Raw genomic sequence first — 25,506 nt, 5'->3', positions numbered from 1 at the left:
TGAGTCTAATACTGCGCTTATGTCCATGTTCTAGAACCCGTAGACGTTTGCGATTTAGATTTTCGTGTTGTTTTTATTATTTCCTCGCTTATACACTATGCATCTGCAGCAAAATCTAAATCTGCAGTGCACGGCAGCTTTTTCAGTTTTGGCACGAGTAGTTAAAAGTCACATTGCCAGGAAAATTCGAAGCTTGCGTATTGTCAGGTTGTGGCGAATTTATCCAATCTGTATATATTTATTAGATAAAAATAGAAAAATGCAAAAGAGGGAGCCGCATTCAGCTGAGACAGGAAAAGGTTACACTTAAAGAGGCAGAGTGCTATGCACAAGCTGTGGCATATTTTAATGACAGCTGTAGGTCTTATGATGTGATATGTGGGATCTCATTAATGTGTCATGTAACATGTATTCGGCTGCCTTCTGCCAGAATGGCTGCAGTGTTTTGCTTTACAGGCCCCTCTGACATAGTCTCATGTCAGCACTGTCCATGGTGACATACTGATGCCCATGATAAGGCCGGTTGTCAGATTGCCGCACACGCGAATGTGTTGGGTGGTGAGAGTCGTTATCGGAACCACTGTTTTGTTAATTTTTTGGCAGTACAATGACTGGATTGTATTGTATAGTAAAATACTGTATGTGAAGAGTTAAATATGCAATTGATGTGACAGCTTTGTCTCAGCCTGAATATTCTCATTTTCTGGGAATAACATTTTTTTGCAGCATACATTGGATCTGTCAAGTTTGCAGTGATAGAAATGTGTGAACATAGGCCTCATTTATTAAAACAGGAAAACTAGTCCTTGTTGTCCTTAGCAACCAATAAGAGCTCAGCTTATATTTTTTAAAACTTTATCTGGGACTTTGCTTATTTTTTTCATAAGGAGCTAAGAACTTGCAAGCAGTTGCTAACTACCTGATTTTGCCCGGCGACAATCTCTGCGGTCTGCGATCCAGTCGGTGACTCTCCGGCTTCATTTGATCTCACTTCAACAGGCAAAACCCAAGAAAAAAACCCAAAATGAACATAAATCCTATAGTAAATAAATAGTAATAATACATGTAAATAACATAAGGTACTTGGTTAACACTATTTTGATTAAAAAGAGAAAAACCATTCCACCGCAGCAAACCTTGTGGCAGTTGACCTTAATGTGAATAAGGCCAGTGCAGGAGAGGCACCCGACTGTTCAGTCACCAGTCACCTGTCCATGGGAAGCTATATAGATGAAATACCAAGCTCAAAAATTGAGGTCACACCCCTCTTTGTACAAAGTACAAGAAACAAGAGCAAAACCAAAGAAATGAGCCGGATCATAACTCAACACAGCAGCGCTTCCTCTTATGATCTGCCCTTGTAAAATGGTGTTACTGTTGACGTCATGCTGATTGACAGCTTGCTCCTGCTCACTAATTGTCAATCAGCATGGCATCGGCAGTGATTTCCAGTCAGTAGGGCAGAGCTGAAATGAAGAAGCTGTTCTGTGGACATGAAATCACCGGCAAGTGCGGTCTGTGTCTGTTCTGGGCTGGCAGAAGTCATTGCCATGTAGAACAGGATAGGTAGGAAGCAACTGACTGTTCTTCGCCATATGCAAAACAAAACTAAGCAATGTCCTCAACAATCCCCATAAACAGCCCTAGAACAATGAAAGCTGCACGGTTACTGGTTGCTAATGATAATTAGTTTATTTTTCATGTAGTTTTCATTGATAAAGCCTTCTTTGTACTTCCAGACTAATATGTACTAAGCAAACTATACTAATCTACTTGTCATCCAGGAAATCACTGCTTTACAGTATTGACAATTTGCAACAAAAACATTGCCCCCACCTTAACAGCCACTGCCATTCAAGTCTGTTACCTGCCCACTGCCAGCTTTCCCAAATGTGGAATGTTGACTTACAGGAGGTTTCAGGCATTTTCTGCAACATTATTAAAATTTGCCAACTTCTCCAGGAGCCTGCAACGTTTCTGTCAGCATCCTGAATATAATCGGGAGAACAAATGTAAACTCCTCCTTTGTGTATACTGTCTAGTACTTCTTCTGTTATATTGATAATTTTCTGCTAAAAAGGTATGGCTGCTGCCCCTATTGTCAGAGCCTTTGCTGTTTTTCTTCCTATCAAATTTGACCATATTTTATATTTAATGGAAAGAACAGCGCTCCATTACTAATTTTCACAATAACACAATAGACACCCCAAAGTAACCTGACGAATACCTTTATAATTTAATGGCAACCATTGGGTTGAATTTAGCATTGACATAGTAACATAGTAACAAAGCAAGGCCGAAAAAAGGCATTTGTCCATCCAGTTCAGCCTATATTCCATCAGAATAAATCCTCAGATCTACGTCCTTCTAAAAGAACCTAATCACTGTAAGATACAATATTTTTATTCTCCAGGAAGACAGCCAGGCCTCTCTAGAACCCCTCGACTGAGTTCACCATCACCACCTCCTCAGGCATGGAATTACAGATTCTCACTGCCCTAACAGTAAAGAATCCTCTTCTATGTTGGTGGAAAAACCTTCTCTCCTCCAGACGCAGAGAATGCCGCCTTTTGACCGTCACCTTCCTTGGTATAAACAGATCCTCGGAGAGATATTTGTATTGTCCTCTTATATACTTATACATGGTTATTAGAGCGCCCCTCAGTCATCGTTTTTCTAGACTAAATAATCTTAATTTTGCTAATCTGACTGGGTATAGTAGTTCGCCCTTCCCTTTTATTAATGTTGTTGCCCTCCTTTGTACTCGCTCTAGTTCTATTATTTACTTCCTGAGCACCGGTGCCCAAGACCATACACAGTACTCCATGTGCGGTCTAACCAGGGATTTGTACAGAGGCAGTATAATGGTCTCAACATGTGTATCCAGACCTCTTTTAATGCACCCCATGATCCTGTTTGCCTTCGTAGTCACTGCCTGGCACTGACTGCTCCAGGTAAGTTTATCATTAACTAGGATCCCCAAGATCTTTTCCATGTCAGATTTACCCAGTGTGTAATGGTGATATTGATTCCTTCTTCCCATGTGTATAACCTTACATTTATTAATGTTAAACCGCATCTGCCACCTTTTGGCCCAAGTTTCCTACTTATCCAGATCCATGTGTAGCAGAATACTATCTTCGCTTCTATTGACTGCTTTACATAGTTTTGTATCATCTGCAAATATCAATATATTACTGTGTAAACCTTCTACCAGATCGTTAATAAATATGTTGAAGACCCACAGGAAGCTGCAGCAAGTCAGTAGACCAATGCACGGAGAATATTTGAATCCCTAGAATGGATTCTTTGTACCCTTGCGTGCTACTATATACACACTGTCAGTTGCTGATATATAGAAATATTCTTCTCTAATGTGGGAATGTTTTCTACATGGCATTCAAAGGAGCATTCCAGTTCAATACTTTTCTCATCCTCCACCGGTCCAGTGCTGAGTCTCCACCACTGTTCTCGGTGTCTGTTGTCTCCTGCAGTGCTGATGTCACATTGACAGAGCTGAAGGAAATCAGTAAGCTTACTTATTGGCTGCAGTGCTATCGACTTGGCTTCAGTGCTTCAAATAATAACAGACACAGCAAGCAGTGGCAGAAACTCAGTGCTAGATCCAGGGAGGGTGTGCAAGGCACAGTTTGTTCTTTTCTAACAAGCTACAGATGGAGATGGCTAGTGTAAAATGGCAACTGGACAGGTCCTCGATGTGAGATATGTGTCACTGAGGTGATTAGCCTATGGTGATGTAAAGTCCGGAAAGCACAATTAGTGCTGAGAGGTTATTTTTTAAGAGGGCAGCTGTCCTTTCAGTTTCATTCTATTGCTTCTCATGTTATCATGTGCAAATGAGAATCAGTGAGACCAGGCGTATGCTCATGAGAGTAGTAATCATCAGCTGATGCCTCACCAGTGGTAACCTTTTCACCGCCTGTCACAGTTGCTGGCTCACGCACTGTCCTCTGTATGACAGTGTGAGAACAGCAGCCCTGTGACAGGTAGTAACGTCAGTAATGTTACCGCCAATCAGAACCAGTGTTTCATTCAGATGATAGCATGGGAACCGCAGGATGTTCGGGCCCCCCCATTCATTTGAGTGAGGCCCAGGTTCGGGATCAAGTTTGGAGTCCATTCTGGTACCCTAACCAAACTTTTTTATAAAGTTCGGCCAAACCTGACAGACACGAACATCCACGTGTCCGCCCATCTCTACCCATGTCACAAAATACTATTTTAGAAGAGCATTTCATCTTCAATTTGTGTAACTGTTCACAATAACAGTAATTCTGACCAGGGGTGCCCAAATGTTTAAATGCAATTGTATATCAAGTCTTTCTTATTTTAAAGGGGTTATCCTCTTTCAGAAAATCCAGGTTCCCAGGCATATTTTGTTATAAAAAAAATTCTCTTTACTCACAATCCTGGATTTCAACGCTGAATCTCAAATGCTGCCCCCGGTATATGATATTGGCACCAGCACTTAGTGTACTTCGACAGCTTGGCAGCCCATTACTGAACTTAGTGACTGCAGAGTACCCTGATTTGCACATTATTTTTTTCATAACAAACTGTGCCCAGGGACTGGGATTTTAAGAAAGGAGACAACCCTTTTAATACTATATTTTAGCATAGATGAAAAGATTAGTCAGAATTTTATGTCCCTCACTATGATTTTCAGTTTCAGTAAGTTTAAATTATCCACGTTTTCAACATATTTCTGAAGTTTTGACATAATGTTGAATAATAAATGATGTTAATGGCTCCAATAGCATAAATGAAATGGCAGTCTATACACCTCTCATGTCTGGACAGACTGCAGTCTGAAGAAACACTTCTCCCAAGACCTGTGACTCAACTGACAGGAGTTCCATTGCAAGCATACATATACAGTGCGTTGTGAAAGTATACAGCTCCCTGGAACTTTTCAACCTTTTCCCACTTACCACGCTTCAAACATAAAGATACCAAATGTAAATTTTTGGTGAAGAATCAACAACAAGTGGCACACAATTGTGTAGTTGAACGAAATTTATTGGTTATTATAAATTTTTGTGGAAATTCAAAAACTAAAAAGTGGGGCATGCAATATTATTCGACCCCTTTAACTTAATACTTTGTTGCGCCACCATTTGCTGCGACTACAGCAGCAAGTCGCTTGGCGTATGTCTCTATGAGTTTTGTACATCGAGAGACTGAAATTCATACCCATTCTTCCTTTGCAAACAGCTCGAGCTCAGCGAGATTTGATGGAGATCGTTTGTGAATAGCAGTTTTCAGCTCTTTCCACAGACTCTCAATTGGATTCAGGTCTGGACTTTGACTTGGCCATTCTAACACCTGGATACGTTTATTTGTGAGCCATTCCATTGTAGATTTTGCTTTATGTTTGGGATCATTGTCTTGTTGGAAGACAAATCTCCATCCCAGTCTCAGGTCTTTTGCAGACTCCAACAGGTTTTCTTCAAGAATGGTCCTGCATTTGGCTCCATTCATCTTCCCATCAATTTTAACCATCTTCCCTATCCCTGCTGAAGAAAAGAAGCCCCAAACCATGATGCTGCCACTACCATGTTTGACAGTGGTGATGGTGTGTTCACGGTGATGAGCTGTGTTGCCTTTATGCCAAACATATCATTTGGCATTGTTGCCAAAAAGTTCGATTTTGGTTTCATCTGACCAGAGCACCTTCTTCCACATGTTTAGTGTGTCTCCCAGGTGGCTTGTTGCAAACATTAAACAACACTTTTTATAGATATCTTTGAGAAATGGCTTTCTTTTTGCCACTCTTCCATAAAGGCCAGATTTGTGCAGTGTACGACTGATTGTTGTCCAATGGAGAGACTGTCCCACCTCTGCTGTAGATCTCTGCAGTTCATCGAGAGTGATCATGGGCCTCTTGGCTGCATCTCTGATCAGTCTTCTCCTTGTTTGAGATGAAAGTTTAGAAGGACGGCCGGGTCTTGGTAGATTTGCAGTGGTATGATACTCCTTCCATTTCAATATGATCGCTTGCACAGTGCTCCTTGGGATGTTTAAAGTTTTGGAAATCATTTTGTATCCAAATCCGGCTTTAAACTTCTCCACAACAGTATCACGGAGCTGCCTGTTGTGTTCCTTGGTCTTCATGATTCTCTCTGTGCTTCAAACAGAACCCTGAAACTATCACACAGCAGGTGCATTTATACGGAAAAAGAGGAAAAAATATTCAGCCTACCGTACATCAGTGTCCATATAGTCCATAAGCGGTCTGATGCCAGGAGATGTCCAGTGCGGTTCAACTGGCGCTATAAATCCAATTCCAAAGAAAAAAAGAGGGGGGTCTCCAGCACCAAAATTAGTGAAAAAAGATAAAACTCACATTTATTAGGAAGGTTTTAAAATCATATTAATAAGCCACCATGACAGGCAAGGCTACTTATGTGTTTCAGACAGATATTACATGTCCTAAAGGGCATGTCACACTAAGAGATATCGCTAGCAATATCGCTATAACTAGTGACGTTATAGCGGTATTGCTAGCGATATCGCTGTGTCTGATACTTACCTACGACCGGCTTCCCCGCTGGTTATCGCTGATCGCGCGAGAACGTCCAGGACTGTTTCTCGTTGTCAGCTTCCTGCGGCGCTTCCTGTGGAGAGACGAGCGTGGAGCCGGGCTGGAGGACGCAGGATTGCATGGTGTGACAGGTAAGTAGCGACCCCCATCCCCAGCGATGTCGCTGGTGAGATCTGCCTGTGTGGCAGCTCACTAGCGACCACTTAGCGATGCACCAGCAATCTTGACCGCGTCATATCGCTGGTCGGGATCGCTGGTACATCGCTAAGTGTGACAGTACCCTTAGTCATAGGTATATCTTATCAAAACTAGGAAGCTTAAATAAATGAATACATGAAGAGACTGCAGAGTGAACACCCAGTTTCAGGTAATTAATTAGCTCCACCCTATTCAGACCTAAGCAAGTCATGTTACTAAACAAAGCTAACATATAAATAAGAAATATATGTTTGCAGACATAAATGAATACATGCAAAAACCGCAATAAACCATAAATCACAATAGATGAGTATTGCAAAAAAAACCCCATGTCACATTATATATTGCAAATCTGATCTATAATTTAAACCTTTCGGTGCACGAGCATCAAGAAGCAGGATCCATTTAGCCTCAGCTGATAATAGTGCAGCAAACCAATCACCACCTCGCTCCGCTCTGTTAATTCTCTCTATACCCCTAACGTACAGCGTAGACAAATCACCGCCATGCACTTCTAAGAAGTGTTTTGATAAACCAGAGCTAGGTCTTTTATTGCTCTAGCGATCAGTAGTCTCCACAGGGGCAGAAGCAGAAATATGTTCAGCTAATCGTTTCTTTAACTTACGTGATGTACAACCAACATAATATTTGCTGCATGCTTCACAGCTCGCTAAATACACTACATAAGTTGTTGAACAGTTTATAAATGTTTTTATCTTATAAATTTTACCATTATTAGCTGAAAACTCTTTACAATTAGGCCGGGGTCACACTAACCGACGCAAAATACGGTCAGTATTTTACATGCGTAATACGGATGAATGGCCCCTAAACAGTGCTCCGTATGTCATCCGTAATCAAGGTGTGGTTGCGTATTTTGCGCATGACAGTATCCGTATGTAATCCGTATGGCATCGGTATGGTGAGATTTTCTCGCAGGCTTGCAAAATGGACATATAATGGAGCCCTATGACAGGGTTTATAACAGAAACCAAAGAATAGATATAGACACATAGAATGCATATATATATATATATAAATATATATGTATATATATATATATATGTATTCTATGTGTCTATATCTATTCTTTCTTTCTTTATTAAACCTGTCAGTGTGAGTTTACTGTATAGCGCACTGAATTGCCGGCTTTGCTAAAAGACACCTGGTGCGTATTTCTCGCAAGTCACATGTGTGGTCCGTGTGTAATCTGTATTTTTTGCGCACCCATAGACTTTCATTGGCGTACTACGGGTGTAGTACGCTGACAATCGCAGCATGCTGCGAGTGGCACGGAGCGGAGGATACGGAGGAGAAATATACGCCTGGTGCGAGGGACCCCATAGAGAATCATTGGTCCGTGACTAATGCGTGCTTTTTGCGCCTCTCACGCACCCGTATTCCTCGCCAGTGTGACTCCGGCCTTAGTCATATATCTGCACAGATTACATCTGGAGGTACCACACCTAAATGAACCCACTGTGCTGAGCCACATATTACTGCTTCTAGGGGTAATATACAGACTTGGTGATAGCAAATTGCCCAAATTTGTGGATTTTCTAGCTACAACGTTCACACCATTTGACAGAATTTCCTTCAGAATTGGATCCTGTTCCAACATAGGTATATATTTAAGAAAAGCCTTTTTAATGTTAATAAAATCCAGACTATATGGGGTAGAAAATGTAAGCTGATTTTTATCATCTGATATTTGGCGAATTTATATATGTCATGGTGGGAAGAGACTCATTTAACCCTTTCTGTGACAAAATTTGCTGGTGCGCCAGATACTTAGATGATTTGGTGATTATCTGGCGTACTAGTGTAGGGTTCGAGCAGGCTCACAGGACGAATGTGGTGTGAAATAAGCTTTTATAAATTTCAAGCCGCAAAGGCTAAAACGGTTTTAACAAAAAAAAAAGGGTAACACCTATTTGTCCTCGCAGGGACTCGGAAAACAACATACAAAACAAAGGGTCCTTATATCTCTATATTACACTTAGCCTTCCGGGCGCCGCTCGAGTTCACAGATACGACCACTCAGGGATTGCAGATGTGGCTGCCTTGTAATCCACGATTTCCCGGAAGGACTTGGGCTCGTCCAGCCCTGAAGAAACCAGACCGATGGGGCGCAGCAAGCCCTGAAGAAACCGGAACGATGGGGCGCAGCAAGCCCTGAAGGAACTGAACGGTGGGGCGCACCGGGCCCTAAAGAAACTGGAACGATGGGGTGCAACAGGCCCTGAAGAAACTGAACGGTGGGGCGCAACAGGCCCTGAAGAAGCTGAACGGTGGGGCGCAACAGGCCCTGAAGAAGCTGAATGGTGGGGCGCAACAGGCCCTGAAGAAAACGATGCCGGTGGGGCGCAACAGGCCCTGAAGAAAGTGATGCCGGTGGGGCACAACAAGCCCTGAAGAAAACGATGCGGGTGGCGCGCAGTGATGACGCAGTTCCCCAGATGATCTGTAGCCATCCTTTATCAAGGAGTCTCTCCCAAAGCCGGGGTAGTAGGCCTTTAATCTCGCCTATGACGAGGTGGCGTATCTTCAGGCCAGTGACGGCCGGGTCACCGTGGTGGGGGAAGGCTGGGGGGAAGTGTCCATGCCTCTGTGGCCTGGTTACGTGTACTCACGACCACAACCTGAGGTAAAGATTCTCTCCCACAAAGGCCGGGGACAGCGGGGATGATTCTCTGAGGACGGGGGCGGGAAGCAGTCTCCGGTAACAGTCTCTCATGTCTCTCTTGTCGGTCAATGTGCAGTTTTCTCCTCACAGGCTCCTGTCGGTGCCCCTGCAAGTCACCCTGCTTCTTGCCTTCACTCTCGCTCTCTCCCAACCGCCACCTCAGCACGCCCCCTGCTCCTTGTCTCCTAGCCCTGCCCCCTGTTGCCCTGACAACTTTAGTCGCATGTCTCCCTTTGTAATCCCCCTGGTGTGGCTCCTTCAATAACCCTAATGGCGGTCTCCCCGGTTCCAGCCCAATCACTACATGGGGGTCCTCCTCCCCACCCTGTAAACTCGCCAGTCCTCGAGTGAGGGCGTTAGTCTATTGAGTTTGGCCTGAAAGGGTCTCGATATTCGTTGCCATGCAAACTGGTCTTGTTCATACCGTTAGGGAGGTTTGCGGCTGTTGACCGCTCGGAGCGTCTAAGTTTGACTGGGGTGGAATCTTCTGAGGTGGTGGACATTGGGGGGCTGCATGATGCAGGCGGGTTAATTGGGTCAACTGGCTCATTATTGAGTGGAGGGCCTTTGGGGTTTGGAGGGAAATCCTCGTCGTCCGAGTCCCAGCATCTGGACTCCGGTTCAGATGTCAACGGGATGGGTTCCAGTTGTTTCGGGTCAGTGGAAATACACAGGCGTAACATATTACAATGCACAATACGGGTGGGCAGTGTTTCATCCTGCTCGGGCTGTATTTCGTACACAGGTCCTTCTGGGTGGATACGGCGTAGTACCCGATAAGGACTCTCTTCCCAACGTGACTCCAATTTGTTCTGGGGGCGTTGTTCCAGTACCAGCACACAGTCCCCGCTTTGGAGATGAGGAGGGAAGTTGTATTCTTCCCTGGGTGTTCCCAGTCTTGGAGTTTGGTATGTACAATTCGGTGAAGAGTTTGCAGCCTGTGGCGATGATTTCGGACCCAGGACGACACTCCGGTCCATGGCTGAGGCTCTTCGGGGTCCAACTCTACCTCCGTGATTCCTTTACCCTCTCTTCCAAACAGCAGGGAATAAGGCGTATAGCCCGTAACTCGATGTACCCAGTTATTATAGACCCATGCTAGTTCAGAAACATATTCAGGCCAACGAGCTTTCTTGTCACTCTCCAGAGTACGCAGCATTTGAATCAATGTCCGATTAAATCGTTCACAAGCCCCATTTCCTTGCGGGTGATACGGTGTGGTCCGGGATTTGTCAATCCCATAGAGATGATGTAGTTCCTCCATAACTTTCCCCAAAAAACATGCTCCCTGGTCGGAATGTATACGTTGAGGACAGCCGTACACTTGTATAAAGTTTCTGCAAATGGCGGAGGCGGCCGACTCCGCGGTCTGGTCTCGTGTAGGGGTGACCACAGCGAACTTGGTGAAATGATCCACCATGACGAGACAGTGTTCGTATCCCTGGAATGCGGAGCCGATGGTCAAATAATCCACCGTCAGAAGCTCAAGGGGTGCTGAAGTCACAATAGTCTGTGTTGCGGCTCTCTGAGCGGGCGGTTTGGCCAATTCACATAAGCGGCAGGTATGGCAAATTTCGTCCACAACAGCTGACAAGCGTGGGTGATAAACTTTCTGTTGTAACCATTGCAAAGTCTTTTTAACTCCAAAGTGGGCCCCTTTTTCGTGAGCCTCTCGAGCCAGTTCGTGTAGTTGAGCTCCGTGCGTAACCACCTGCCAAACCGTCATTGAGGTTGTTTGCGATGTTATTTTACGGTACAGTAGTCCCTTTCGGATAGTTAGCCTCTCCCATTGTCGCAGCATCAGCGACAGGTCTTGGGTCAAAGTTTGCCGTTGAGTATCAGTGGGTAATTGACCAGCGGCGACCCATGTCCGGAGAAGTCCAACTTCTTCATCTTCCTGTAGTTGTTGTATCCACTTATCCCGAGATTGTTCCAGGATGCCCCTGTGGGCCTCTGGGGAGGATACTTTTGAATCAACATTGTTGAGCACGGCAGCGGTAAGAGCGAACGGTATTTCCTCTCCTTCTAATTCTTCGTCTCGATTCTGTCTGGGAGTTGTATGTCGAATCCTGGAGAGGGCATCTGCATGGACATTCTCGGCCCTTCTTTTGTAGATAATCTTATAATTGTACTTCGCCATCCGGGCCACCCATCGCTGCTCCAAAGCCCCCAATTTGGCATTTTCCAAATGTGCCAGTGGGTTGTTGTCAGTTCGCACTATCACCTCGGAGCCCGCTAGGTACTCTGCAAATCTCTCCGTCATAGCCCACACCACTGTGAGGAGCTCGAGCTTAAAAGAGCTGTAATTGTCAGGGTTACGCTCGGAGTCATGGAGTGAGCAACTTCCATATGCGATCACTCTCTCCTGGCCATCCTGAACCTGTGACAACACAGCCCCCAGCCCGTGAAGACTCCTGTCAGTGTGCAGGATGAACGGCTGAGAGAAATCCGCATAAGCCAACACTGGGGCATCCGAAAGTGCAGCCTTGAGATCTCGGAAGGCCTCTTCCTGAGGGTGTTGCCACTGGATTTTTCGCCCATTGGCCCCAGCGGGAGCCCCCTTCAGCTCGAGCTCGACATGCAAAATTCTTTATAAAGCGACGGTAATATCCAGCTAACCCCAGAAAAGCCGGCACATCTTTCACCGTCTCGAGGGTAGGCCATTCCTGGATAGCAGCAACCTTCTCCCGGGATGGCCTCACACCCTCTGCCGAAACGACATGACCCAGATACTCAATCTGAGAGCGAAATAGATGGCATTTCTGAGGCTTCACCTTCAACCCGTACTTTTGCAACCGGCTGAGTACCTGCCCCAACCGCTTCAGGTGGTCCTCGAAGGAGGCGGCATAGACAATGATGTCGTCCAGGTAGATTAACGTGGCCTCAAAATTGAGATCCCCCAGACATCACTCCATCAATCGCTGAAAGGTCCCGGGGGCGTTGGCCAGCCCAAATGGCATCCGATTAAACTCAAACAGTCCCATGGGCAAAATGAACGCCGTCTTAGCTCTATCTTCTTCTGACATGGGCACCTGCCAGTACCCACTGGCCAAGTCCAGGGTCGAAAAATATGTTGCCTTCCCCAATGTGGACAGGGATTCTTCTATGCAGGGCAGCGGGTATGAGTCTTTAATAGAATAGTGCAAGCATTCAGTTTACGATGATCCACACAGAATCATAGTGTACCATCTTTCTTCCGGACCAACACGATTGGGGCTGCCCAAGGGCTTTGACTTTCCCGTATCACCCCTTTTCGCAGCATTTGGGCCAGCAACGTTTTCACCTCTTGATAGAGTTGTGGCGGAATCTGTCGATATCGTTCTCGGATAGGGGCCGCTCCTGCTGTGGGGATCTCATGAGTGATGGCAGTGGTACACCCAAAGTCGTCCTCATGGCTAGCAAATACGTCATGGTACTGTCCAAGCAATATTTTTATCTGCGAGAGTTGGGCTGCAGTTAATCCAGAAAGCTCAGCCCGCATCTGCTCCAAAATATTTCGGCCCCTCTCTTGTGCCGAGACGTTGTGGGCCTGTAAGGTTCGTATTGTTACTTCCCAAGGATCCTCGGGGTGTACTCGTAATTGAACCGCAGGGGCTGGCAGCACTTCTTCTAAAGGCCTCACTAGTTTGGCCAGTACAGTCCGTGCTTTCAGAACGGTGTCTCGGTCTTCAAGATTAGCGCAGTGTACCAGGACATTCCTTTTTGCACCGTAGCGAGGGAACGGGCCACCAGTATGCCGGGAGATAAGTGCTCTGAGTGACATGGCTCCACCTGCACCTCCATGCCCTCCAAAGGTATCGGGGCTCATATTGGCAGGGCCACCACTGTCTGTCCAGGAGGCAGCACAAGCAGGGGAGCCGCTGATGCGATGACCTTACCCAGAGCCTCACCCTCCTGGCAGTCCTGATGCACCCACGCACTTCGCACCAGCTGCTGGAATACCTGTCCCTGAGCTGTGTGAGAACCCCACTGCTTCAGTACTTTTTGTGTGGGATCATTAAGCAACAGGTTACCAAACTCTTTTAAAATATTCATGCCTAGGGTGACGGGGTGTCGTTGATCAGCTTCTCCTTGAGTCAGCACCACCCCTCTGCGGCCAAGGGGTTTACCGCACAACGTCACCTGGACCCACACTACTCCGGCAACCGGGACCGGCAGTTGGTTAGCGGCTACTAGTCTGATCATGGGCCCCCACTGAGGCCTTGCTGCCTCCGGAAAGTTTTGTTGAAAGTATGTTACGGGCATAGTGGTTACTTGTGACCCTGTGTCTACCAGGCACCGGACGGCCCGGCCCTCTACTTCTGCCCAAACTACCGGACACTTTGCTACCAAATCTTCGGGACTTCCACCACCCCTAGTTGTGGTTTTCGGCTCCGAGCGGCGTCCCCCCAGCCCAGAGCCCTTTAGTTTACTGGCCGCCGGGGTGGGTATCTCCCACGCCGTGGACACTCTCGGGCGAAGTGGCCTGGTTCTCCACACTCATAACACCGGGCTGGTATAGACTGACCACCCCGCGGAGAGCGTGACCCCCAGGGACCGGGATGAATGCTAGGTCGTCCAGTCTCAGGTTCGGTTCTTCTCTTTACTTCAGCCAACTCGCTCTTAATATTTTTCAATTCTCGCTTCATCTCCTCCACCCACTGAGGTTCCTCAACTGTGTTCGAGGAGGCCTCCACACCTCGGACCTTCCCCACGGGGACCGCCATCCCCTGCTCTTGCTCCCGAACCCATGCCTGACTTCCCACTTCTGAAAAGTCTATTTGGGGATTCATTCTGATCTGTTCCCATAATGCCTGCTTTATCAGTGGATCTCGCAGTCCAGTCACCAGTAGGTCACGTAGGGTAATGTCAACAGGTCCTACCCCTACCCCGTCTTTTCTTTCAATAGCCACATGCAATTCTTGGAGTACATTCATATACTGAGAAATCTTCTCCCCCTCTGCCTGCATCCGACTAAACAGACGGGTCCTTAACTCTCCCACATTAGTGGGATCCCCGTGGGTCTGTTCTACTATCTGTAACACCTTTTCAAAAGTGTTGCGATGCCCCGGAGGTTTCAACATCACTGACCTCCGCACCTCCCCGTCTAGGGCCATGAGTGCCACTTCAGCTTCCAGGTCAGGGGTCATTGGGTGCATCCGAAAGAGCCCCCGCATTTGCTCTGTCCAGCTCCATAGCATAGAATTGGAGCCGGAGAATCTAGGCAGGATGTTCAGCATGGCCCCCAATGAAATGCTGGTACGGGGGCCCTCATTATTTACAGAGTTTACAGCTTCCCCCTGACCTGGGCCACCACTGTCCGCGCTCGGAGACTGCATCCTGCCGACTACGCCAAATGTAGGGTTCGAGCAGGCTCACAGGATGCAGTGACGAGATACGAGACTGAATGTGGTGTGAAATAAGCTTTTATAAATTTCAAGCCGCAAGGGCTAAAACGGTTTTAACAAAAAAAAAGGGTAACACTAATTTGTCCTCGCAGGGACTCGGAAAACAACATACAAAACAAAGGGTCCTTATTTCTCTATATTACACTTAGCCTTCCGGGCGTCGCTCGAGTTCACAGATACGACCACTCAGGGATTGCAGATGTGGCTGCCTTGTAATCCACGATTTCCCGGAAGGACTTGGGCTCGTCCAGCCCTGAAGAAACCAGACCGATGGCGCGCAGCAGGCCCTGAAGAAACTGGAATGATGGGGCGCAGCAGGCCCTGAAGGAACTGAACGGTGGGGCGCAACGGGCCCTAAAGAAACTGGAACGATGGGGCGCAACAGGCCCTGAAGAAACTGAACGGTGGGGCGCAACAGGCCCTGAAGAAGCTGAACGGTGGGGCGCAACAGGCCCTGAAGAAAACGATGCCAGTGGGGCGCAACAGGCCCTGAAGAAAGCGATGTCGGTGGGGCGCAACAGGCCCGGAAAAAAGCGATGACGGTGGGGCACAACAGGCCCTGAAGAAAACGATGTCGGTGGGGTGCAACAGGCCCTGAAGAAAACGATGCTGGTGGCGCGTGGTGATGGCGCAGTTCCCCAGATGATCTGTAGCCGTCCTTTATCAAGGAGTCTCTCCCAAAGCCGTGGTAGTAGGCCTTTAATCTCGCCTATGATGAGGAGGTGTATCTTCAGGCCAGTGACGGCCGGGTCGCCGTGGTGGGGGAAGGCTGGGGGGAAGTGTCCATGCCTCTGTGGCCTGGTTACGTGTACTCACGACCACAACCTGAGGTAAAGATTCTCTCCCACAAAGGTGGGGGACAGCGGGGATGATTCTCTGTGGACGGGGGCGGGGAGCAGTCTCCGGTAACAGTCTCTCATGTCTCTCTTGTTGGTCAATGCGCAGTTTTCTCCTCACAGGCTCCTGTCGGTGCCCCTGCAAGTCACCCTGCTTCCTGCCTTCACTCTCGCTCTCTCCCAACCGCCACCTCAGCGCGGCCCCTGCTCCTTGTCTCCTAGCCCCGCCCCCTATTGCCCTGACAACTTCAGTCGCATGTCTCCCTTTGTAATCCCCCTGGTTTGGCTCCTTCAATAACCCTGATTCGGTCTCCCTCCCCTCTCCTCCCCACACTAGCACACAACATGATGTACAGATGTCTTGTGTGGATTTTCAAAGATATCCGAATGATAACCCCCCAAATTTGAAATTCAAGGTGGATATTCATTAAAATTCTGCTCCTTTTTTGGATGTTTTTCTACATGGAGATGATAAGACAGGTTTGATCACCACTGCTTTGTATAGAAAACCTACAAGCGGTAATTCTACATTACATGCTACTAGTTCACACACAGCTAATACCATCCGCAATTTACCCATTGGAGAATTTGTGAGGCCACGTAGATTGTGTTCGACTGAAATTTCCTTTCATTCAGAATGTGGAGTTATATTTGATAGATTGAAGCAGAGAGGGTACTCTAATAAATCTCTTAAGAGGGCTTTATTTATTGCTACTAAGAAATCAAGATCAGATTTGTTGAGGGATAATGAACCAGGATCAGATGATAAAAATCAGCTTACATTTTCTACCCCATATAGTCTGGATTTTATTAACATTAAAAAGGCTTTTCTTAAATATATACCTATGTTGGAGCAGGATCCAATTCTGAAGGAAATTCTGTCAAATGGTGTGAACGTTGTAGCTAGAAAATCCACAAATTTGGGCAATTTGCTATCACCAAGTCTGTATATTACCACTAGAAGCAGTAATATGTGGCTCAACACAGTGGGTTCATTAAGGTGTGGTACCTCCAGATGTAATCTGTGCAGATATATGGCTAATTGTAAAGAGATTTCAGCTAATAATGGTAAAATTTGTAAGATAAAAACATTTATAAACTGTTCAACAACTTATGTAGTGTATTTAGCTAGTTGTGAAGCATGCAGCAAATGTTATGTTGGTTGTACATCACGTAAGTTAAAGAAACGATTAGCTGAACATATTTCTGCTTCTGCCCCTGTGGAGACTACTGATCGCTATAGCAATAAAAGACGTAGCTCTGGTTTATCAAAACACTTCTTAGAAGTGCATGAAGGTGATCTATCTACGTTGTCCATTAGGGGTATAGAGAGAATTAACCGCTTCCCGACCGCCCACAGTAGATAAACGTTGGCGCTTGCTGCGCTTTGTGCAGCGCCGACGTTTATCTACTGTCGGCGGTTTTCTGCCCCCCGGGACCCCCACATACCTTATAACGCGGGGATCCTGGTGCACAATGCATGCTGGGACCCCCGACGTCATCGAGACCTGATTGGTTCAGGTCCTGATGACGTTAGCGTCACAGCAGCCAATGAGAGCGCTCGCTGGGAAAGCTGCTTGTTTCCCGGCGATCTCACTCATTGTAATGCGACTTCTCCTCTGATCTCACACTGACAGATGATCAGAGGAGAAGCAGCGTTACTGTGTGACTAGATCACTACCTGGCACAGCTGCTTCACCTCTGATCATCTGTCATTGTGAGATCAGAGGAGAAATCGCGTTATTATGTGCCAGGCAGCGATCTTGTCACATAGTAACGCTGCTTCACCTCTGATCATCTGTCAGTGTGAGATCAGAGGAGAAGCGGCGTTACTATGAGTCAGATCGCAGGGCAGCGATCTTGTCACAAAAAGAAAAAAGTAAAGAAAAAAAAAGCAGGTACACAGGTTAGGGCTAGAGCTAGGGTTAGGGTTAGGGCTAGGGTTAGGGTTAGGGTTAGGGCTAGGGCTAGGGTTAGGGCTAGGGCTAGGGCTGGGATAAGGTTATGGGTGTGTTGGTGTTAGGTTTGTGGTTAGGGTTATGGTTAGGGCTGAGATTAGGGTTAGGGGTGTGTTGGGGTTAGGGTTGGAATTAGAATTGGGGGTTTCCACTGTTTAGGTACATCAGGGGCTCTGTAAATGCAATATGACGCCCGCAGACCATTCCATCAAAGTCTGCATTTCAGAATGTCACTACTTCCCTTCCGAGCCCCACCGTGTGCCCAAACAGTAGTTTTCTCCCACATATGGGGTACCAGCGTACTCAGGACAAATTGGACAACAACTCTTAGGGTCCAATTTCTCCTGTTACCCTTGTGAAAATAAAAATTGGGGGCTAAAAGATCATTTTTGTGGAAAAAAAATGATTTTTTTATTTTCACGGCTCTACATTATAAACTTTACTGAAACACTTGGGGGTTCAAAGTGCTCACCACACATCTAGATAAGTCCCTTGGGGGGTCTAATTTCCAAAATGGGGTCAATTTTGGGGGGTTTTCACTGTTTAGGTACATCAGGGGCTCTGCAAACGTGACATGACACCCGCAGACCATTCCATCAAAGTCTGCATTCCAGAACATCACTACTTCCCTTCCGAGCCCCACCGTGTGCCCAAACAGTAGTTTTCTTCCACATATGGGGTACCAGTGTACTCAGAACAAATTGGACAACAACTTTTGGGGTCCAATTTCTCCTGTTACCCTTGTGAAAATAAGAAATTGGGGGCTAAAAGATCATTTTATGGAAAAAAAATGATTTTTTATTTTCATGGCTCTACGTTATAAACTTCTGTGAAGCACTTGGGGGTTCAAAGTGTTCACGACACATCTAGATAAGTTCTTTAAGGGGTCTAGTTTCCAAAATGGGGTCACTTGTGGGGGGTTTCCACTGTTTAGGTACATCAGGGGCTCTCCAAATGCGACATGGCATCCGATCTCAATTCCAGCCAATTCTGCATTGAAAAAGTCAAACGGCACTCCTTCCGTTCTGAGCTCTGCCGTGTGCTCAAACAGTGGTTTAGCCCCACATACGGGGTATTGGCGTATTCGGGAGAAATTGCACAAAAAATTTTATGGTTCATTTTCTCTTTTTAAACTTGTGAAAATAAAAAAAAATGGTTTTGAAGTAAAATGTTTGTGAAAAAAAGTTAAATGTTTATTTTTTCCTTCCATATTCCATTCATTCATGTGAAGCACCTGAAGGGTTAATAAACTTCTTGAATGTGGTTTTGAGTACATTGAGAGGTGCAGTTTTTAGAATGGTGTCACTTTTGGGTATTTTCTGTCATATTGACCCCCCAAACTCACTTCAAATGTTAGGTGGTCCCTAAAAAAAATGGTGTTGCAAATTTTGTTGTAAAAATGAGAAATTGCTGGTCAACTTTTAACCCTTATAACTTCCTAAAAAAAAAAATTATGTTTCCAAAATTGTGCAGATGTAAAGTAGACATGTGGGAAATGTTATTTATTAACTATTTTGTGCGATATCACTCTCTGATTTAAGGGCATAAAAATTAAAAGTTTGAAAATTGCAAAATTTTCTAAATTTTCTCCAAATTTTGATTTTTTTAACAAATAAGCGCAGATCATATCTAAAAATTTTTACCACCATCATGAAGTACAATATGTCATGAGAAAACAATGTCAGAATCAGTAGGATCCGTTGAAGTGTTCTAGAGTTATGACCTCATAAATTGACACTGGTCAGAATTGAAAAAATTGGCCCGGTCACGAAGGCAAAAACAGGCTCGGGTGCGAAGGGGTTAACAGAGCGGAGCGAGGTGGTGATTGGCTTGCTGCACTATTATCAGCTGAGGCTAAATGGATCCTGCTTCTTGATGCTCCTGCACAGAAAGGTTTAAATTATAGATCAGATTTGCAATATATAATGTAATATGGGTTTTTTTTTGCAATACTCATCTATTGTGATTTATGGTTTATTGCTGTTTTTGCATGTATTCATTTATGTCTGCAAACATATATTTCTTATTTATATGTTAGCTTTGTTTAGTAACATGACTTGCTTAGGTCTGAATAGGGTGGAGCTAATTAATTACCTGAAACTGGGTGTTCACTCTGCAGTCTCCTCATGTATTCATTTATTTAAGCTTCCTAGTTTTGATAAGATATACCTATGACTAAGGACATTTAATATCTGTCTGAAACGCGTAAGGTAGCCTTGCCTGTCATGGTGGCTTATTAATATGATTTTAAAACCTTCCTAATAAATGTGAGTTTTATCTTTTTTCACTAATTTTGGTGCTGGAGACCCCCTCTTTTTTTCTTTGGAATTGCATTTATATGGAGACTTGATTACACACAGGTGGATTATATTTGTCCGGAGCCGGAAACTCCAGGAGTTGACCCTCTGGACCGTGGCACCGAGGGGCCCCGGACGAGCTGCCAGGTGGAACTGACCCCTATACAGGGACCGTTAGGAGCAAGTCCAGGGGTTCAAGTACCACGGTAGCCGATACCGAGAGGGGCGGCTCAGGATGGACTGGAGTAGGAGTGCGGGACTGAAGTGTAGACTGTAAGGCTGGAACGTGGAGAGATGGCAGGAGCAGAACACAGGAGACAGGACTGGAGTAGGACTGTAGAAGTGTGGATAGATGGATGGAGCAGGAACACTGAAGGCAGGACTGGAGTAGGATGGAGCAGGAACACAGGAACAGGACTGGAGTAGGACAGAACAGGAACGCTGGAGTAGAGCAGAAGCAGGAGGGAACAGGAACTGGACTGGAGTAGGACGGGAGGCAGGAACACAGGAACCGAACTGGAGTAGGATGGAGCAGGAAAGCTTGAGCAGAGCAGGAGGGAACAGGAACACTGGAGCAGGACTGAGAATACTGCAGGGAACACGGATGACAGGGCTGTGAGGCTGCTGCAGGAAACACCGAGGATGGAACCGAGAGGCTGCAGAGAGCACAGGAGGAAGCAGGGCCCAGTGTGCAAGGTAACACAGCGATCAGGCGCCTCCCTCAGGGGGAAGCGGCCTGATATAGCCCCGTCTGGTCTGCCATTGGTCCGAAGGTGCATCCGGGTCAGGGCACAGCCGGAGCACGAGAAGCAGCAGGGAGGAGCGGCCGCGGCCTAAGGCACATGCGCATTGCATACAGGGATGGTGTCGGCCGTGAGCCCGTCAGAAGTGACCGCCGTGGCCGTCGGGTGGAGAGAGGCTGCGGCGTGGGAGCGAAGGCCGACTGCGGCGTGGGAGCGGAGGCCGGGTGAGTATGACGGAGTGGTGTAACAATATTTATCATCTTTAGACATTTAGGACAACATTGGATCATTCAGAGATCCACAATGAACTTCTGGAGTGAGTTTGCTGCACTGAAAGTAAAAGGGCCGAATAATATTGCACGCCCCACTTTTCAGTTTTTGAATTTCCACAAAAATTTAAAATAACCAATAAATTTCATTCAACTACACAATTGTGTTCCACTTGTTGTTGATTCTTCACCAAAAAATTACATTTGGTATCTTTATGTTTGAAGCATGATATGTGGGAAAAGGTTGAAAAGTTCCAGGCAGCTGAATACTTTCGCAAGGCACTGTAGTGGCATGTTAAATTTTGGCCACCCCTGGTCAAAATTACTGTTTTTGTGAACAATTAGCCCCTTCACGATATGCACTGTACATGTACTGCATATGTCGTGTCTCTCCCTTTGATGTGAGTTTTGACGCTGAGCCCACATCTTTCTCAGCACATGTCAGCTGTTTTGAACAGCTGATATGTGCCCCTAACAGCCGCGGATAGAAGCACGATCCACCCACGGATGTTCACTTGTTAAATGCCGCTGTCAATCACTGACAGCACCATTTATTGTGGTCACTAATCCCGCCCATCGGCTCACGTGTCACATGACTGCGGGTCTCTGATGGGTTGGCATGATAACCCGTGGTCTGCAGCAGGGCCCTGTGGTTTTCATTGCCGGATTGCTATGAGCACCGCCCAGTGGTCGGCGCTTATAGCAAGAGAACATTTCTGCTACACACAGGCGATCTGATCATTGCCTGTGTATAGCAGAGGCAATTAGATTATCACAGCTTCTAGTGTCCCATGAAGACTATTGAAGCAAGTAAAAAGTTAAAGAAAGTTTTTCAAAATATTAACTCCTTTCTGACATCTGGTGTACTGTTCCGTCCATGTGACCTGGCACAATTTGACCATGGACGGAATAGTACGTCATCGCGATCAGCCACGCTCAGGGGGGGTGCGTGGCCAATTGTGGCCGGGTGTCAGCTGATTCTCACAGCTGACACCTGGCTCTAACTAAGTGCCAGGAGCGATCACAGCCTGCTCCCGGCATGTTAACCCCCGAAATACTTTGATCAAACAAGATTGCAGCATTCTAGGAGCTGGCGCAGGGCTGACAGCCCCTCTGCCTTTGGATCGGAAACCCTGCGGTGTGGTGCGGGAGTCCTGATCATTGCCATGGTGAGGGGATGTCGTCATGACGACATCTGGCTCACCAGAGCTAGGAAATTTGGGAAACTTGTTGATTATGCACAGTGCATGATCAGCAAGTCTCCCTGTGTCAGTGCAGCGCTGACAGCTTCAATGGTATGCAGATGTTGCTTCATCTGCATACTATAGAAGCGATCAGCATGCAAAAAAATGATTGTCCCATAGTGGAACAAAGTGTAAAAGTTAGAAAAAAGTTAAAACATTTTTTAAATAATTGTAAAATATAAAAAAATCAAAAATAATTATAAAAAATTCAATATATATTCTATCTCTAAATAAATATTTGAATGAAAAAAAATCTAAACAATAAAAGTACACATATTTGATACTGTCGCATCTGCAATGACCCGACCTATAAAACTGTCCCATTAGCTAACCCCTTTAGTGAACACCATTAAAAAAGGCAATAAACAATGCTTTATCATCATACCGCCGAACAAAAAGTGGAGTAGCACACGATCATAAAGATGCATATAAATAAACATGGTACTGCTGAAATGTCATCTTGTCCCGCAAAAAATGAGCTACCATGCAGCTCCATCAGTGGAAAAATAAAAAAGTTATAGCTCTCAGAATAAAGTGATGCAAAAATAATTATTTTTTATATAAAATAATTTTTATTATATAAAAGCGCCAAAACATAAAAAAATATTAATGAGGTATCTCTGTAATCGCACTGACCCAAAAAATAAAACTGCCTTATCAATTTTACCACATAGAACGGTATAAATGCCCCCCCAAAGAAATTCATGAATTGCTGATTTTTGCTCATTTTGTCTCCCAAAAATCGGAATAGAAATCGATCAAAAAATGTCATGTGCCCAAAAATGGTTCCAATAAAAACGTCAGCTGAGCCCGTAAAAAACAAGACTTCACATGACTCTGTGGGCCAAAATATGGAAAAATTATAGCTCTCAAAATGTGATGATGTAAAAACTATTTTTTGCAATAAAAAAGGTCTTTTAGCATGTGACAGCAGCCAAACATAAAAACCTTTTAAGGCCTTTTTCACACGTCTTGATATTTCTGGTACTGGAGATGTCAGTGTACGTGTATGTAATACTTGTGGCACATGTGTTGCATGCGTGTGCCGTATCAGTACCACAAGGACAGGCGCCAGGGAGGTTACAGTAAGTCCTGTTCCCCAGTGCCAGGTGCTGAACATGGCTCTCATCATTCTCCCCTGCTCTGCCAGCGATCAGTGCAAGCAGAGGAGAATGATGAAAGTTACATTTAAGTAATAAAAGAGACAGGAGGTGGCGGCTGATGGGACTATTACTCCCATCAGCCTGCCCCTGCTGCTGCTAATAACAGTGACAGCAGGAGCGGCAGATGGGAGTATTTATCTGCCGCTCCTGTGCAGTAAATAAATACGGTAATTAAAAAAAATCGGCGTAGGTTTTATTTTTGATAACCAGCTGGGGGCTGCACAGCTGGGGGCTGCAACCCTCAGCTGTCAGCTTCAGCAAGGCTGGATAACCAGAATAGAGTAGTCCCCATGATGTTTTTAATTATTTAAAAAAATAATTGAAAAAAAGCGGTGTGGGGTCCCCCCTATTTTTGACAGAGTTTGGCAAAGTTTCCTGAATACCTTGAGTGCTGTCTCTTGGCCTTCCGGCATCGCCACTTTGGTGGCTTAAGCCGGTCACTGCTTTTGGGAGATAGCTAGGAGGATTAGGGGAGGAGATCCTTGGAGCTGTGGACGATGGGAGTCCGACTTCAATTCTCTGGGACCGGTGATAGCCGGGTCAAAAATGGATTCACGATAGACATCGCTGAAGATAAGAAGTTGCATTATTTTCTGGGATATTTGGTCAACATGGTGTTTTATGACATCTTGAAGATTCGGAAGTCTGATATAATATGCCTGCAGGAGTTTAGGAAGGAAGGCAGGTATGTACTGGTGCTATCTTCTATGGCGGCTTGCCAGAATTTGTTTACTGCCCTGAAAAATGGAGTTGCAAATCCTTTGCTGGAAGGTCTTACCTTTACTGTGCTGTACTCTAAGGGAGATATCCCTCTTGTAGTTTTCATGCACAACCCTTTTGTTTCCCTGGAGGACATTACTTTGAATCATAGAATCATAGAATCGTAGAGTTGGAAGGGACCTCCTGGGCCATTTGGTCCAACCCTCTGCTCAAAGAAGGATTCGCTAAATCATCCCAGACAGATGTCTGTCCAGCCTCTGTTTGAAGACTTCTATTGAAGGAGAACTCACCACCTCTTATGGCAGCCTGTTCCACTTATTGATCACTGTAACTGTCAAAGTTTTTTCTAATATCTAATCTGTGTCTCCTCCCATTCAGTTTCATCCCATTGCTTCTAGTCTTTCCTTGTGCAAATGAGAATAAAGATGATCCTTCTGCAATGTGACAGCCCTTGAGATATTTGTAGACAGTTATTAAGTCTCCTCACAGTCTTCTCTTTTGCAAGCTAAACATTCCCAAATCCTGCAACCTTTCATCATAAGACAGGGTTTGCAGACCAGTCACCATTCTGGTCGCTCTTTTCTGAACTTGCTCCAGTTTGTTGATGTGATTTTTAAAATGTGGCGCCCAAAACTGGACACAGTATTCCAGATGAGGTCTGACCAAAGAGGAGTAGAGGGCAATAATGACTTCACGTGATCTAGACTGTATGCTTCTGTTAATACATCCTAGAATTGCATTTGCCTTTTTTGCTGCTGCATCACACTGTTGACTCATATTCAGTCTGTGATCTATTAGTATAACCATGTCTTTTTCACATGTGCTGTTGCTTAGCCCTATTCCTCCCATTCTGTATATGCTTTATTCATTTTTATTGCCCAGATGTAGTACTTTGCATTTTTCCCTGTTAAAAACCATTATGTTAGGTGCTGCCCACTGCTCCAGTTTATTTCTTTCTTTTTGAATCTTCTCTCTCTCTTCTCTATTATTAGCTATCCCTCCTAGCTTTGTGTCATCAGCAAATTTAACCAGTTTACCCTCAATTCCTTCATCTAAATCGTTGATAAAGATGTTGAACAATATAGGGCCCAGGACAGAACACTGTGGTACCCCACTTGAGACATTTTTCCATCTGGATGTGCAGCCATTTACGACCACTCTTTGGGTCCGATCACTAAGCCAGTTATAAATTCACCTAACAGTTGCCTTGTCCATTCCATACTTAGTCATTTATTCAATAAGGATTGTGTGAGATACTTTGTCAAATGCTTTGCTGAAGTCAAGATATACTATATCTACAGCATTTTACTTTATTTTTGAAAAGATATTGCATTTATGCTCAGTACTTCCACAGGGTCCTGAATGAAGAAGGGCTCTGGACTGGGAAGTACAAATTTTTTGTGAGATTTGGGATGGATCCCCAAGGTCCGGGAGGCATCC

The 25,506-nt window shown here is 45.5% G+C and overlaps 1 protein-coding gene across 2 annotated transcripts in view; it reads left to right on the top strand.

Annotated features, from left to right (window-relative positions):
- The window catches only part of HAPLN1 (hyaluronan and proteoglycan link protein 1), a 224,221-nt gene that overhangs the window by 126,478 nt on the left and 72,237 nt on the right, over nucleotides 1-25,506 (top strand). The window lies entirely within an intron of this gene.

This window comes from Dendrobates tinctorius, unplaced genomic scaffold (genome assembly GCF_039654945.1).
Source record: "Dendrobates tinctorius isolate UK_male_01 unplaced genomic scaffold, ASM3965494v1 ptg000003l, whole genome shotgun sequence".
Classification (NCBI taxonomy): domain Eukaryota; kingdom Metazoa; phylum Chordata; class Amphibia; order Anura; family Dendrobatidae; genus Dendrobates; species Dendrobates tinctorius.
Note: the sequence above shows the minus strand (reverse complement) of the source record. Positions and strands in the feature narration are given on the sequence as shown.